Source organism: Actinia tenebrosa, unplaced genomic scaffold, assembly GCF_029948245.1.
Source record: "Actinia tenebrosa isolate PJP-AT-01 unplaced genomic scaffold, QUT_ActTen_1.0 PGA_scaffold4__44_contigs__length_22323623, whole genome shotgun sequence".
NCBI classification, from domain to species: Eukaryota; Metazoa; Cnidaria; class Anthozoa; order Actiniaria; family Actiniidae; genus Actinia; species Actinia tenebrosa.
In genome coordinates this window covers 20,676,923-20,695,227 of record NW_028292581.1, presented here as the reverse complement: position 1 = coordinate 20,695,227, position 18,305 = coordinate 20,676,923, and positions in this window count along the sequence as shown.

The following is an 18,305-nucleotide window of genomic DNA, read 5'->3' as shown; positions in this document are numbered from 1 at the left end:
CTACCTCAGGAACGCGAATTGACATGAATGACTACACCGACAGTTTCAGATCTCAAAAACACTTTGGAACGATCGACTCTTTCCTTTTTGTATATCATAAAAGAATAAAATTCTAAATCGAATTATCAAAGTCAGCATTGCCGAATAGCATTGAAATCCCGGTTCTAGTTGGAAGCGTCTATTTATTTTTTCTGATATGTCGTTTCGAGTGTGCAAACCGCCTTCTACCTGAATGCGCTAATGGCTTTGAAACAAAACATATTTAATGATGAAATACACAGACCTTGGAGCTATTTAGATGAGTAAAAAAGACGTTCTTTCAGTCAGATAAATTGTGAAGATTAGATCTCGTGTAAATGATAATGTGGCAATCTCTATAGCATACTGGCTGCTAACTTATTATGTTTTTGCAAGTCTCCAATATTCAGTTCTTTGATTTTGAAAGCAGTGTTCCTATATTGTTTCACTTCTAAATCGAGTAGAAAAATAATTGCATGAGTTTAAAGATAATACATTTAATTTTCCAATGTGTAGCTCACTTGAGCCCTATAAGCCTGTGGTCGCGCTTTGCATAGTTAATAGTGGTTTCTAGTATTAAGAGCCTGTCGTGAACTGCCACGTATCAAACACACAAAAATAAATGCCCCAAAATAATTTTTGGGTTTTCTTTTCTTTCTTCTTAAATCTAAAAGGGGTGTTAGAAAACCTAATTATTCACGTCTGGAGTATTGACTGATTTTTTAAATAAAACTGACTCAGTTGCGCGCCGTTTGAGTTGTTGATTCTTTAAATAGCGGACTCAAAATGATGGATTAAGAAGGCTTGCCTCACGAAAGCAACGGGTTTTGTGGTAAAAGCTACACACAAAAATAATAATGTTTGTTTTGTAGCTTCATATATACTAATTTCATTCGCTTGTATATAAATCATCTTGTTCTTAGTTTGCTCAGCTTGTCAGATAATGTTTTTTCATGATTTTTAAACCAATCTTTTCGTATTTCGGTTTAGTGTCAACGCTTTCAATTTCTTCATTTACTATGACCAAAATCATTATTGAACATCAACGACACTTCAGAAAATAAAGAAGACTTTAATAGACATTCGTTGCCAACACAACCTGGTCTAGTTTTCTTCACTAAAACCATAGTTAAGGAATACTATACTCAAACATGACAAAACATTTTTCTCTGAACTGATTTCTGCGAGGGACCTGCAGTTTCAACTCGATGGCTGGCTCCTTCTGGAAAAACTAACACGCGAAATTCGGATTCGATGTGTGAGTTAGCCATACTAACTAGACTTGAATCAGCTTAGGTTGTTTCACGGTGTGATATAAAAGGTCGTTGTTGAAAGCAGCCGATGTACGACTTGAAAAACACTGTTTAACTTTAGCTTTTCAAAAATAATATTAAGAAAAAACAATAATTAAAAAGGCTGTTTGTAATTTTTTGGTTTAAATTAATTAGCATATTAAGACAATAATATTGCTTATTCAGAAACTGGACCACGTTAAAGAAATTAAACCGGCTTTGTAAAAGAAACGGTTGCTAATAGCGACCATTCATTACTGGCTTGGACAGAAAGTACAGACATACGGAAGTTTTGGTCTCTGCGAAGGCGACACATTTCAGCAAAACCCAAACATAATTAGATTCAATAAAAATATCAAATGAATGAAAAGTGTTCAAACAAGTAAAATTGAGATATTTTTATTTACATTTGTGTTTCGTGACATCGAGATTGTATGAACTAATTGATGACCATTGATTCCTGCTGGGTTTTCATCATTTTTGATGCGACTAAACAGTCTTATTGTGCTTTTATATATAGGCTCTATTATTGGTGGATAGTGATTGGCACTTTGTAATTCATTTGCTCTGTCATAGTGAGATTCTTCACTGATTCAGTTGTTACTATATATATTGATACATATTTTGCCAAAAAGAAGAATACAGATCGAACCACCAACAACAAGGCAGGACGATCTAAAAACTTTCCCCTGAATAACCGATATTAGAGCAGCAACATATAGGAAAAAGTTACCTTTTTCAATTGACTTACGGCCTCTAAAAAGAGAAGTTGACTTGATAGAGTGCAAACAACATAACCGTGAAACTTTAGTAATACTAAATAGCACAATTTCATGCAAATTCCATTGTTTTCTATTGTTTAATTAGCACTATATATTTTGTACAATTTAGTAATTAGTGTTTCATGGATTAATCGTTTGCACTCTATCTAAGGCTGCATGTTGTTTATTATTTCGGATCTAGTTTAGAGCCGGTCCGTCCGTCCATCTTGGTTCTTTTGCAAATCATCGATAACCACTGAAAAATTCGGCAATTTAATCTTTTCCGTAGATATTAGTTTTCATATACAGATAACGGGCTACTTATGGAGATAGAGGGCAGGTGGTTCTTGGCTCGATAGTCCTGAACTTCATAATCGATATATTCGTATATCATCATATCATTTTCCATTTTCCATTAATATTGTTCCTTACATTTGGTTATCTTTGGGCAAATGTAATAACCTTTTTACATGTTATCTAAGAACCAAGGAAGGTGCTTTAAAAATTTTAATTTTTGTGAAGACCAAAGGCTGCAGCCAAGTGGCCGTAGGCCTTTACCGTGCATGTCCTACCACTGCTTGAGTTGCCATGAACGACCGTGCCTGTAGCTAGTCATATTATGCTTGAGCTCGTGTAAACCTAGCTCCAATAACGTAAAACATTTCGAAAATCATTAAAATTATGGGGGGAGAACCCAAAAGTGGCTTCCTCTCTCATGATCTATTCTTAGATTGCTTAGAAAACGAAAATAAGACAGACTGGTTAAAGAAAATTAAAGATAAGGTCTGGATAAATACGTTGGGCACTCAGTCAGGAACCCAGGTCCAGACAAAAATAGGATACTGTAAAACAAAGGTTAAAAGATATTGAGTTCCAGACATGGCTCACGGAGGTGTCTGATGATGAAAAGAAAAACGGTCAAAAAAATAAACTCCGGACATATCGCATCTTTAAATATAATTATTCCCCTGAAACATATCTCTTCCGCGTTCCTAACATCATGCATAGAACCGCTCTCACACGCCTGAGAATTAGTTGTCATTATCTGAGAGATAGAAGTGGGGCGTTATAAAAGGCCCATATATGATATAGAAAACCCGAAGACCGAATATGTACTAGGTGTGAACTTGGGGAAATAGAGGACGAGCAACACACTTCCTGGTGAAATTCCGCGCTATGAGACTCTGAGAAAGAATATGTTTGATGTTTATGGAAAGCAGAAATTTTATGAATTTAAAAAAAAAAAAAAAGAAAAAAAAAGAAAGAGTGAAAATTATATTTTCCAGAATTTGGGGACGGATGGACGGGGCAACGGGGCAACGGGGCAACGGGGCAACGGGGCAACGGGGCAACGGGGCAACGGGGCAACGGGGCAACGGGGCAACGGGGGATAGTTAAAATTGCGGATCTGTAGACCAACATAGAATACATATGAAACTTTGCACAATTATCAATAAAGTCAAAATCATTACAGCCGAATGAAATAGAAAAGAGGATCGCTGTGTTCGTTTTGGAGCTAAATGATGTGTCTTGGGTGTGGTGAATGAGAACAATATTCGAAACCTGAAATTAAAATCGAGCAAAAGATTTGTTTAATTAGCAGAGAACTAGTATTAAATGTCAGATTAGAAATTCATATTCAAGTACGGCAAGGTTCTGGGGTAGAGAGTGTGTTAAGTGCGGGTTCCTACCGATCGATTTTTCAAACTTAATTATTTGTTAGGGCCTGTACCTTTATTCTTTTAAATTAATATAATCATCATATTTTGTAAATATTTATTGTAGCTGTAATCCTGGGTACAATAAATTGTTGTTGTTGTTGTTGTTGTTGTTGTTGTTGTTGTTGTTAGGGACTGGTCATAAAGTATAGGGGGGGGGGCAAAATCAGGGTTGGGGTCACATAACTTTGAACTCCTTCAAAGGGGTGGGCTGTTGATAAAATTTGACAACTAAAAAGGGTAGGCCATTACAAAATAGAGTAGTATTATAATTGTCATCATCAGAATTTCTCAAGAAAATTTGCAGTTGCAGAGGATCTGGTTAGGAAGTATGTAGAACATCTGTAGTACCTTCGAATGAAAAAAAAATTAAAAGGGCAAATGAAAAGTAAAACAGTTATAGGAAGCAGAGAAACGTAAAGCATACGAAGACTATGACTGGAAAGACATACCAGAAAGCGGAATGCTTAAGAAGCAGAGGGTTGCAGTATTGGACCTCTTTTTAAAAAAGCACAACTTGCTCAAGCGCAAAATGTACAAAAGTGAGAAAGTCCAAGTAATAAGTGCTTGGCTGTCTATGCAGCTTTTAAATACTACGACAAGTCAGGGGCGGCGGAAGCGGGGGGGCCGGGGGGGGGGGGGGGGGAACTGGCCCCCCCACTAGATTTTTTGGGGGGGCCCCCCCCCCCCCCCCCCCAGAATATAATGCCTCACACAAAAAAACGCATGAGATTTGGTTATGATTACCATTATTTATTATTTTGATATTACATGATTTTCTGTATCTAAAAAAGATACGATATATCTAGCGACGACTTGCGTCATTTTTGTGTCTCTCAGAGTAGTATAGGGAATGGGGGTTCTAGCGCAGTGACCACACGAGGATTTCCCGTTTAAAGTCACTAACCCGTGTTTGCGTAGCCCTCATTCCCTATGAGACCCCCAGGATTACCCGTGGGGGTAACAGCGCACTCGAAATATGTTAGTTTACGCCAGGATTACCCGTGAGGGTAACAGCGCACTCGAAATATGTTACTTTACGCCAGGATTACCCGTATAGGGAATGGGGGTTCCAGCGCAATCTCAACACGGGCAAGATCCGTATCAAAAATCCACCTACGGACGACCCCCACTCCAATTGTGGTTGAGGGCAACAGCGCACTTAAATATGTTAGTCTATATATGGAGTGCGAAGAATGTAAGAAGTTCGCCAATGACTTTTGCATAATTTGTCTAAGACCTAAAGTTATCGTACCTAAGCCAGAACCCTTTTGGTGTTGTGGTAAGAAAATGCAAATAGAAGATGACACGTCAGCACAGTGTTACGAGTGTGGTAAGAATATTCGTAATGCCGTACCAAATGCTACCAGAGAGCAGTATTACGCCAATGGAGGTCGTACGAAGACCCCATATAAGAGAATAAGATACTTCCGAGACTGGATGAGTCATATCCAAGGTTTACATCCGATATATTTAGACGATGAAGTAAGGCAGAAAATCATAGACCACTTAGAAGAGCCAACCCCACAAAGTCTACGAAAGACATTGAAAAAATTAAAGCTAGGGAAATATTACAAAGCTATTCCCTATCTTTTGTCTGAAATTACCGGTAGGCGTATTCCTCATGTCCCAGATATGCAAAGGGTCGAGTGGTTATTCTGTCGGCTGGATAAGGATATTCCTTATTACCCCGACGTAATTTACGAAATATTTTACAAAATAGACCCCAACCACCCGCTGTTAGAATGGATTCCGAGAAGATGAAATGTGCAGCCGAAATCCCCCTACGTTCTTTTCAAAGCAGATGTCTACTGAGCGAGTTTTCTTTGGAGCTCCTCTTTTGCCTCCTGGTAGATCTTTTTGCGAGATTCCTCGGAAAGATCTTTCACGATGGTTTTTTTATTGCCCGACTTTAATTCGCCGTATTTCTTTTCCTCCGCGAGGATCAAAGAAAACTCCGTGTCGTCTATGCGGCGGTCCCGCAGAGCTTGGGAGACTAAGTCGGCGATGGTGTTAGCCTTTGCTCTTGCTAGGGCTATGTGTGTGTCGTGCTTGGATATCTTACCGGACAATTGCTTCATAATGCCTGTCGTAACAGCGGAAACGATGCCGCAGACGGCTCCAACGCTGGCCAAAGGAACGCCAACGACTATTCCAGGTCCGGTAAGCGAAGTAGCAACGCCAGTGCCTGTTAACGCCACGGACATGGAGCCGGAAGTTATCGCGATTTTATGTAGTATGCTTCGGGCTCTGGCGTACTTTTTCCTGACCTCTTCGTAGTGTTTCGCTTGCCCTTCCAAGTAAGCCAGGATTAAGTTTGCTTTGTTGAGCCTAAAGTTTTCAGCGTTTAATTCGTTAGGACCTGTATCCTCAGTGGTAGCGTGATAATTGGGAACATCTGGGTACAACTGAGGTGCTGAAGGTATAACATCCATTATATATACTAATGTACGACGCTTTTGGGGATGATATTGAGGAGCAGCCACATCACGACAACCGGGATTATGCCAACTGGAGAGCCTTTAGGAAGATGTTTCCGCATGCAGACCCTAGTAAGTTCGAAAGAAGACCCGATGGGATTTACTATAACGGCGAAAGAATGTACAGCAATACGGACTTGGAGCCGCATGAGGAGAGGAAAAAGGCACAGCATTTGCCAATAACGAAGGAGGCACCCGTGCATAAAGCGCCCAATTTTCCTAGAAACTTATTGTTAACCACGGAAGATTACCCATTTTACGATGCTGAAGGTGGTGTAAACGACTTTGAAACGATGGTAACGTTCCTGAAGATTTCAGTGGGTAGGCAATCATTTGATGTAGTAGTAAGGAATATCTATGGGGATACGATGTTAAAGCATACGTCGGGTAAAGAGGCCAGGGAATGGTTAGCAGGACCCAATATGCGATATTGGCCGCAGCAGTTAAACTTTGCTGTCTGGGCCGCCACTAAAGGTTGTGGCGTTGCCGCGGATATGTTTCACGTTCCGATCATGCGGTTTCACGTTGCCTTTACGGTAAGGAGGTTGTTGAAGGAGCTTAACGTACCTTTACCGGGAGATAAGGCATTTAATCCAATGAATAATCGATATAACGCCGCAGCCCTAGAAAGGTTAATTAATGAGTTCAAACCACAGCAAAGAGACTTTCGTTACAAAGAGGGTAAGACGCATGGCCTTGGCATCGTTTACGTTTGGGGTGCCAACGGTGAGAAGCCGGCCGATTATGGGCATCAGGAATACCCAAGTAATGAGTTAGAGTTCGGTGATATGGGTGGTGATAAGAGCAATAATTCATTAATTACCAGAATCCAATCGAACTACCTCGGCACTTGGGATCCATTCGTGTTGATGAAAGGAAAAGGTTTAAGGAACCTAGCCAGGATTAACCGCAGCATTGAAGCATTTGTGTACTGCATCTTAGGAGCGCAGGTAAATACCCGCAGCCCCATCGTTGGATCCCAAGGTGCTTCGCGGGAAACGCAAGAAGAATTCCTAACTTTATTTGAGTCAGCAATAATAGAGAACGACATATCCAAGTCGGTGCAGAGATATCAATTAGCGGTGCAGCAGTCTAAAGTGCGACTGGATTACGCTTTGTCGCCTGGTTGTTGGTTAATGCCGAGTAATTTGGTCATCAACGCCCATTCCGTTGTGGGTTATAACAACAAGCTGCAGCGAGCTACTAAGGATATGAAGTTTGGGGTGAATGACGTGAACTCTGACACTCTTAGGAACATTCCTCACTTCGTAGAGAAGCCAAAAAAGTCACACGAAGCGAAGCTACCCGTAGTTAAGAAACCATCAAAGAAGGCCCATGTTATGCCTACGATACCCGAGGAATACGACCATAACTTACTAAAAGCCGGCTTAGCCACCGCGGGTGTTGGTCTGAGCTATTATATATGGCGATGAACAACCCCTACGTAGCTGGAGTAGATTGTGTTTATACGACTTACACAGGCGAGAAAAAATACAACCAGGCATCTTGGGTTGATGTCACGGGCATGTCCGTGAATTTGAATTACTCAGGAAAGAAATTGATCCTTTGTAGTATTTGCATTGGTACGAGCAGCCATGCCAACGTCGGCTTTAGGTTCCTGGATGAGAATGGCGTACTGCAGCCTATGAGAAATAAGACAAACAACAGGGAGCCTGTGCATTTCTCCGTAGAGCCGCCAACGAATAGCGCTGAGAATCTTACGACTTGGACTTTTCACATGGTTGCTGATTGCCATGGGAAGGTAAAGCTGCAAATACGCGTAGACGACACTGGGAGCGTTTGCGTAAATAGCATAGAAAATCAAAGGGATACGACCTATAACCACAAGACCATAAGCACTCTTACGGTGCTTAGCCTTTAGAAGCAAATTTATTTGCTGAAATATATGAATCCACATTGGAAGGAAGCCCATTACGCTTATTACTTAAGGGATGAGCGGTATACTGATCACACCTGGCTCGATATTGGGATGTGGGTTGAAGTTGGAGGTCTTGCGTTGATCGTTTGTAGCATTAACGTTACCTCGGGGCGGGCGGGAATCATAGGGTTTAGGTTGGTTGACGAGAACGATGAGCCTTTAGCCCCTTATAGGGCATCGACCAACAATCGAAGTCCTACTCATTTCTCAGCGCAGCCATATCCATTTAGTAATGAGGCGTTTTACGTGGCTACGTTTCAAATGGTAGTCAATTGTAAGTATGCTAAGTTACAGATTTACCCTGACGGTAGTAGCAATCTTGGTTATTATGCTTTCATAAATAGCACGGACGGATACGCTAACACCCCCGACAGGACCTGGAATCATAAGCCCATTAGCACCATGAGCGTGCTGCCGCTAGTTCCGCATTATCAAGGCGGCGCGAATACTATCTTTACTTATCCTCAGTCGAGGACGCCTCGGACGCCCGACAACGATAAGCCCGACATAATACATAAGGATAAGATTAACCCTTCATCTTCTTCAGGAGTACCACGCCGATAGCGACGACCAAGATCCAAATGTTGTTGCCCACAAACTTTAGCAGTTCTCCGCCGGCCCTAAGTGCCAAGGAAACAACCGAACCAAGCAGCCCAGGAAGACCGGCTGCCATCTTTTTTCCCAAGTCCGTCAGCCCATTGCCTAATTTCTTTACGCCCGCGCCTGTAGCCTTAAGCGCGGACAAGATAACTCCTACTACGCTCGAAATAGCGACCGCAAATGCCAGTGGAACGCCATACTTCAAAAGGGCTCTTTTTACCTTTTCCTTGGTGGTAAGCCCCAGCTCTTTTTCCAGGTTTTCCTTTTGCGCTCGCAATTCCGCAACTCTCTCCTGAAGGATTTCTGATTCCCTTTGGGCAGCCTCCCTTTCTTCTTCGGTACGAGTTAGGTCCGCAATTATTTCCTGCTTTTCGGATATGTTTTTTTCCAGGTCTTCGATGGCCTGAGTTTTTTGCTGGATTTGCTCTTCTTTAATGTTGATTTCAGCAACTAACTGCCGCCGCTCCACCAAAGAACCCTCTATGGTGGTTTGTAATTTCCTAACTTCCTCCTGACTCATGTTTAGGTCCTGCAGAGCAAGGCGAAAAGCCTGTCGAGCTGTATCCCTTTCATCTAAAGCCTTTTCGGCTTCTCGTTTAATTTGCAGTATGCTTTCGTCTTTACTTTGACCCAGCCGCAACAATTGTTTTTTATAGCTTGACTCCCTTTCCTTTAGCGTTTTTTCTAACGCCGCCGTCGGAGCATGTGATTTCTTAGCCTCCTCCAACTCCCTTTCTGCTTTATCCCGATCACGTAAAGCCTGATCTAAGTGTTTCGTCATTTCTTCCATTCTTACGTCTCGTTGACTAAACTTCTTCTCAGCATTAGCAAGTAGTCGACTTTGCTTTTCGTACGCCGCCTCTTTTTCTTCCAGCGCCTTTTGCAGTTCGATAGCGCGCCTTTCTAGCGCAACCTTTTCATTCAGGGTTTGCAACCTTTCTAACATGCTCCTAGTAGCCTGCTGAAAGCCTTTTAATCTTGAGACGTCGCCCCTAACGTTGCCCTCCTCATCAAAGAGGGGTTGCGGTTTTGTCCAGCGGTCTTTGTCGGGAAATCTTAAGTCTTGGACGCTTATGAGGACTTTGTTTCCCTTTTCCGTAAGCTTTACGTCGTCAGCATCAAAGTTGTCGTAGCGCTGCGTTAGCTCTTGCATTGCCCACTCTACGGTTTCCCGCGCGGCTGCTTCGTCTGTGTTTTGAAGTTCCAAGTACTCGGGGACGGGGCTGCCGCGGTTCCTTGATTGCCACATGCGATTCAAGGCTGCCTTGAAGCTTTTCCACCTATTGCCATACTTGCTTATCAAGGCCATGTCGTAAAGCAAAGGCTTTGCCCCCGCGTTTTTAGTCCATTCATCAAATTCTTCATCGTTAATATCGACTTGGCCTTCTTCGGTAAGGGGGTCAAAATCCGTTCCTTCTACTTCCATTATATATGATAAGCTCAAAGTTAAATCCCAACGTATTACCTAAGCAGGTTGGCGGGCTGAAAGCGGAACGCACCTTTCACCGGGTCACCTTTACCCCTTCTAGCGCTAAGCCGGGGGAGACGCTGTACGTAGGCGTGCCCCGTCTAACAGATAACCTAGTATTGGTTCCTGGTACCTTGGCTTTAAGGTTCAACCTAGCAATACAACCCAGCACCAAGGACAAGCGCTATGCCGTCAATAATGTGGGTAGGAACCTCGTCTCTAAGATGAGAATCAAGTTCGCAGGGGAATCCCTCTTGGATTTGAATAGGTACGATCTGTACACCACGTATAAAGACTTATGGTTGACGGCCTTCGACCGTGAGCAGAAGATAGAGCAGGGAATCGGAAGCGTTATCCTACGTCAGCTTCGCAGCGATACTAACCCCGCGCCTACGGACTCCAGTGGAGCAACCGCAGTAGCAGACGCAACAAGGGTAAAGACCGCCTATGGTAGCAAGTACGTTATCCCTTTAGATTTCGAAGTGATTACGAGTCATGGTGTGTACTACCCCAGGCAGTTATCTGAGTTACAGTTTGAAGTAACCTTGGCAGACACTACGAACGTCATAGGAGGAATGGACAGCGCAATTAGCGGGGCCGTTGATCCTTATTCTATCACTAATCTAGAATTACAGTATGAGACCGTGTACAGCGAAGAGCTGGCCCGTAGCGCTGGCATGGAATACAGCGCCGGAAAGGCATTCTTATACGACCACGTAGTGATGTATAAGACGTTTAGCTTCTTGGATAAGACGGATGAGGTTATCAACCAAAGCATTAACCTCCCCCGAAGAAGTCTCACGGGGCTGATGTTGGTGTTTGCCAAACCCTACGAAGCCGGTAAGCGCGACTCCGAGGCCTTTCACAACCCCAACATTACTAACGTGGGGGTCAACATAAACGGCGTTCCAAACAAGGTCTACTCCCAGGGGATAAAGCCCGCAGACGTGTACAGAGAGGCCATGCGCAAGTTTGGCGACCAAATTAGCCCTGAGGAATTCTTTAAGGACAAATATGCGCTGTGGATTGACATGCGCACCATTAACGACGAAGACCTACATGGTCAAGGCCTCCGTCTAGTAAATACGCAGGATGGCATAACATTGGAAATCAAACGCACCAAGAATGCCTCCGCGGGCGACGGCGATAAGATAAACTGCTACGTCTTCGTCGTGTCTGACGCGCAACTGAGCGTAGAAATGAATCAGCTAAAGAGCGTTGCATATTAATGTTAAAATATTTCTTAAATATACAATGCTTCGCGTATTTGAAAGCAACGGTACGAAACTGCAAGTCGTGCAAGGCGATAAATTGTACTTCAAAGCAAAGGAAGTAGCGGCCGCATTGGGTTACGAGCGCCCAAAAGATGCGATTAAGGTGCACGTTCGCGATAAATACAAGGTAAGGCTTAGCGAACTTAGAATGGAGGTGAATCGCCTCCCTTCCAATTCACACCCACATTCCCTGTATGTGAACGAATCCGGGTTGTATCAGTTGATATTCTCCTCGAAGATGGCAAAGGCAGAAGAATTCCAAGATTGGGTCCTCGAAGAAGTCCTACCCGCGTTGAGAAAGACGGGTAAATATGCGATGGACAAACGCTTCGACAGCCCGAATAAATTAGTTTTTAAGATAGAAAATGAAGCTGACCTGCATGCAAAGGTAGTCGATTACATGCGTAGGTTTTACCCTGAATTCATCATAGCACCAGGCCTTGGCGAGCTGCAGGATTCTGACAGCAAGCGAATAACCTGCTGGCGAAAAGGCTACCAAGCCGGCCAGCCAGACCTTTTAATCCTTAACGCCCACAAGAAATACCGCGGGTTGTGTATTGAGTTGAAAACCCCAAAAGGAAACGGCGTCTTATCCGCGAAGCAATCCAAAAAAATTGCGCAGCTTGATGTAAATGGTTACCTAACTATGGTTAGCAACGATTACGACGTCATCTGTCGTGCCCTCATGGATTATGCGGACGGCATTCGTATTCCCTGTAAGGGCTGCGTAAAGCGGTTTAAGTCCTACGCCACTTTGAAAACGCACCTAAAGATATTCCATAGGTATAATGAAGCTCAACTTAATTCATTGGCGTGATCTTGCCCACGGTAAAGCATACGAAATAAAAAATTACGTCGTCTTCGAAGACATCGACCGTTTACGGTTAGTCCTCAAAGACTTAGAAGGCAAGGAATATTCCCTTTGGGCGCCGGATTGCGTGCGGTACGTAATTCAGGGCGAGGAATTCACCCACTTACGCAGCTATGGTAAGGTAAATGGCCGATGGAAGTTTGACATTGAAAGAACAGTCACTCCATCTCCTCTTTGTAGTTAAGCGCCCGCTGCGCTTTAGGATCCGCGGAGCACCAATGCCCCACGAAGGATCCTTCGGAGAATACCCTGTCGCAATGAAGGCAGGTGTATTTTTTACGCGGCGGCTTACAAGGGGTAATGCAGTCGGCAGGTAGTTCGCAAGTAATACAGTCCATATATTGAAAGGGTAATTAGAATGCCTCCTAAGAAGGCGGCTGCGTAGGCTAGCATATACCTTTAAAAGGGGTCCTTATTATTAGATTATGCAAGCGCCCTTAAAAGGGGTCTTTATTTTTATTTATTATTATTAAATATCCTTAATTCATTATTATCGAATATTCTTAATAATAATAAATAAAAATAAGAATGGGATTTGAGACTCTTTGCGCAAACCCTACTTTACTATCTTAGGTCCTTTCTAACTTCTACGGGCTTTCCTTGCCGCCTCATTGCCGGCATGCCAGGCCTCAAAGCGATCTAAGTACTCCTTAAAGCCGCCTTGACCGTCGTAGAGGCACTGCCAAATATGCTGGTCACTTCTTTCACAGCCGCAACGCTCGCAGGTTGCCTCCCAATGTTCTCTATCCTCCCACCTTACGCCTTCGACGCAGTCAAACTCCGCAAAGCGCTGGTCAATTTCCTTCTTCCGGCGCGTTAACTTCCTTTGGGTTTCCTTTGGGCAACATCGTGCAGCAACGTCCCCGTGCTCCTCGCAAGCCACGCTCAGCAGGTCGTAATTGCCGCGGCACCGATGTCGATGCCATTCGTCGTTCTTGTCCTCCTCGCATCGCTCACATACGTTCTTTAGACAAACGCGGTTATCCACGTGGTAATCCAACATCTGCGCGCTGCTAAAGAGGCGATTACACTCCTTACAACGCCTTTCGCGTGCCTTCTTAGCGCACACCTTTTTTTCAACGTGGTATTTTAACATTTGCTTCGAGCTGAACTCCTTGTTGCAGTGCACGCACTCCATATATAATAAGGATTTAATAACCACTATAAGGGATACCGCATGAAGTCCTTAACAGCCAGAAACTATTTCAAAAGTGTCTCAGAATGTTGACAATAAGGTTAAATCTTTGTTAAGGATGCCTGGAAAGCCCGTAATGGTTAGTAGGCGGCTTAAAATAGTAAAGTAGGGTTTGCGCAAAGAGTCTCAAATCCCATTCTTATTTTTATTTATTATTATTAAGAATAATTAAGGATATTTAATAATAATAAATAAAAATAAGGACCCCCTTTAAAGGGCGCTTGCAGGATTCAAAATAGTAAAGCTAAGACACTCTTTGGAATAGTTTCCAGGCATCCTTAACAAAGATTTAACCTAAACGTCAACATTCTGAGACACTCTTTGAAATAGTTTCCGGGCATCCTTAACAAAGATTTAACCTTATTGTTAACATTCTACAGGGGATATCGCATAAAGTCCTTAACGCTTTCTTTAGCCCAACCGCCCATAGTTAGCAGCGCACCAAACCGTTCTGCGCGCTTCAGACCGCACATTTCATCGTACAATTCCTGCACGCGCTCTTTCAGCCGATCGATCTCCTCCCTTTGCATTTCTATGGTGTCTCTTTTATCTTTTGCGTCGGTGGCAATCCTTCTTACTGCTTCCACTGGGTCCATCGTATATATAATGGATCCGAACCATATTCCCTGCAATGCTCTGATAGTAGGACCCACGGGCTGCGGCAAAACGCAGTTCATCGTGGAGCAGCTATTAGCACCCTTTAGATACCGCTTCGACTATATCGTGCTGCTTTGCCCCACCTACGTGAATAACCGCACCTGGACGGGCATAGGAGTGAAAGATGACGACTTCTTTGTGGACATACTGGATCCTAACGAGTTATCCAGCCATTTGAAGTTCTGGCACAAGCAATTCCCTAAAGATACACAGACACTCCTCATACTGGACGACATCGCCTGCGGGGACGATGTAAAAAAGCGCACCTCCGAGCTCGTTAAACTCGCCTTTAGCGGCAGACACGACAATATCAGCGTTTGGTTGCTTTCCCAGCAGCTTACCAGTGTCTCTAAGCCCTTCAGGGAAAACATAGGCTCTCTCGTAGTATTTTATACTCCGAGCCGGAGTGACCTGGAAACCATCTTAAGCGACTACGGCGGTGAGATATCCAAGGAACAGTTACACGAATACATGCGGCACCTAAAAACGCACCAACATTCCAAGATGATCTTCTCTTTGAGGTTTCCGTATTCCATTAACATATATGGACATTGAGCAGCTCTTAGATGAAGTCCCCACACAGTTAGACGAAAGTAACCTCAAGGAACAACTTAACATCCTCGTGTCTTCTGGGAAGTGTAAAGAAATGATAGGCAAGGAACTTACCCATGAACAGGTTAATAAGTTGTCAGAAGATGAGGTCAAGAAGTTCCATAAGAGGTACGAGGCTGCCCTTGCAAGTAGGACCACGGACGCCGTAGCAGACTCCGCTATCCGACTTGCGACTAAATTGCTTGGACTTGCACTGCCTATAGACGACGTGGAGCAACTGCGGAAGGACATAAGCGAGGACTATGTCATCGCCCAAGAACTTAAGATAACCTGCGGGTGGTTGTCTTTGAAGTGCGGTAAGTTAATGGCAGTCGCCTCTGCGGCACTTCACGTAGCTCAGCACGTTGACTTGAAGGAGGTACTAGGTTCCTTCGGAACATCTTGGAAGGACTTCAAGAAGGATAGAGAAGTCGAAAAGGTCTTCCAGGCGGCACTTGCTGAGGTACCTGATCAAGTCGCCTCAAGTACTTAGTCAAGTCGTTGTCAAGTCATTGCCAAGTCATTGTCAAGTCGTTGTCAAGTCACCTCAAGTACTTAGTCAAGTCGTTGTCAAGTCATTGCCAAGTCATTGTCAAGTCGTCATCAAGTTACTTGTCAAGTCCTTCAAGTCCCTTAATATAAGATGAGTGGCACCGAAGAACAACCACCCGTAGAAGATACCAAGATTACCAAGGCTAAATCTCCAGGCAGAGTCGCTGCCGGAAAGAAGCTCGCGGAGATGAATAAAAAGAACAAGGCAAAAAAGGAGGAAAAGGTGGAGGAAAAAGAAGAGGAATCCTTTTGGAATCCTGGGTACGTCATCGGCGCGTTAGGGGTCGCTATAGCAGCAGGCAGCCTTTACTTACAATGGCGGGCTACGAAGCCAAAAGTAGAACCACCAACATATCACGCACCTGTGGAGCCGGCTGTTAGAAAAAGTAAGATCCCTGAAATGGAGTAAATTTATCACCCGTGGCGACCTAGATTTTCCTTCTCGCTTTGTAATATAATGTCGACCGCGTTGTTGAAAACTGTTGAAGAAGCAGCTATTATTACTTCCATTGTTGCGGGTATTGGTTGGGTAGGTAAGAAAGTGCTCAAAGAAGACTTTACTGAAGACCCAAGCAAGAGCTTCGCTAATTTTACTAAGATGACCGCTGCCGTAGGCGGGGCTATCATGGTAAAGGATTACCTACGGAAGGAAAAGTACCTGCCTAACATATAAATGGCTAGCGTGGTCGCAGGTGGAGTTATTGCAGCTTTAGCATTCACTGGAGCTAATTATGGTGGTCAGTATTTGGATAGATTAGTTAGAGGTGATCGCAGCGGAGATTTGGCCGCCGAAAGGAAAAGGCATGATTTAGCGCTGGAGAAATATCAGCGGGACGTGGCAGCTTGGAATGAAAAAAGACAAGCTTACAGGGATTGGTTGGACAAGAACTACCAAGACAAAATGCAGGCGGATAAGAACTTCGAAAACACAGACTACGCCTTTAAGCTCTATGCGCAAGCACACCCCGCGGCATTAACGGGGTTAAAAAGGCCTCAGTTTAAGGATTACTATCAGCCTTCTAAGAAACAAAAAGACAATGAATTGGTCTTTGTAGGAGTCGCAGGGCTGGCGGGAGGCGTAGCTTTGGCGTATCTAATATAATGATCGTCTTTTTGGAAAGCGACAAGAATGACTTTACCACTTACTTGAATCCTCCCATCAAAGCCCATAAGGTCCGGCTGGTTAGTTGCTCTTTGTACAATTCTTGGTATAACCTGATTAGGGGCATAGTCACTGAGCATACAGGAGGATCTAACTATCAAGCCGTATTGCTGCCCGATGGACATTATACGCCAATCACACTGGCCAAGGAATTAGCAAAACACGGTTATACTCTCACCACAGGATTGCCGCACGAAATGACCCTCAAACATAATATGTCAAATTATTCAATGACTTTTGGAAAGTCTGACCCATTGGGATCTTTATTATGTGCCTCGGGCAAGACAATTACCAACACAGCCATACCTGTGAAATGGAAAGTCGCATCCTCTTACGAAGTCTATTGCGATTTAGTCCATAGTTACAACAATGGAGAAAAGTCTTCTCTTATGTCCAAGTTTCTACCCAAAGGTAATCCATTTGACCTGGTAGAATACACTCCCATTTCTTTGAGCTATGACTTGTCTAATTTGGTAGAAAGCATAAACATCACCATTAAGGTGGACGGAAAGACGGTGGATTTTAACGGACGCAAGATCAATCTTGTCCTGGAATTCATATAATGGGCCGCGTAGAGGATAAACTCAAGAGGATTTACTATGGGCCTGAAGGCTATTGGAAAGGAGCGTCGGCCATCAAGAAACTCGCGACCGCGGCCAGGGTATCAGAAGAAACGGCTAAGAACTGGTTGAAAAAACAAACCATCTGGCAGGTTTATCTTCCCGTGCCTAAGTACATTCCCAGGCCCAGCTTCACCGTAAATGCCCCCAACGAGGTTCATCAGGCAGATTTGCTTTTCTTACCGCACGATAAGGTGAGAAGAAAGACCTATAGGTACGCTTTGACCGTAGTTGATATCGCAAGCAGATATAAGGACGCCGAACCCATAACCAGCAAGGATTCTGGGGAAGTCGCAGAAGCCCTAGGTAGGATTTATAAGCGCGTCTTGAAATGGCCTAAGCTGCTGCAAGTGGATGCGGGGACGGAGTTCATGGGCGTGGTTACTAAGACCCTGAAAGACCACCGCACCAAGATTAGGAGAGCCGAGGCAGAGTACCACAGGGGTCAGAGCATCGTCGAAAGATTCAATAAGACCTTGGGCGAGCGTCTCTTTGGGTACCAGTATTGGAAAGAGCTGGAAGATCCCTCCAAGCGCAACAGGGAATGGACTCAGAGGCTCCCCCAGGTCATCGTGGCTTTGAACAACGAGGCGGCCAGGGCTACGGGAATAAAACCCAAGGATGCCATAAAAAAGAAACACGTGGAACACAAGTCCTACGTCAGAAGTTCGAGGGCGGTCTTCCCCCATGAAAAAAAATTAGGTAATGTCACAGTCCGATATCTCTACGGACCGGGTGAATTAGAAGGAGGATCCAAAAGAGCTACGGATCCTAATTGGTCTTTGGAAACTTACCAGATCCGAAGCGTAATAGCTAAGAAGGGTCAGCCCATCTTGTATTATCTTCACGATGGCCCCACACGTGGGTTCGTCATGGAAGAACTGCTTATCGTGTGATGTCCGAATGCTATCGTATACACTCCGTCATCACACATCCATCGCTTACCGTCAAATGCAGACAGCGACACCTTCTCCTGCGTGACGTTATGTATCTGATGACCATAGCTGCGCAGGCTGTTCATCTTATGCCGCTGTTCCTTGCGTGTTCGTAATACGTTGAGGTAGGACTCGTGCGTAATGTCCTTCTTAACCACGTACTTTTTTACGC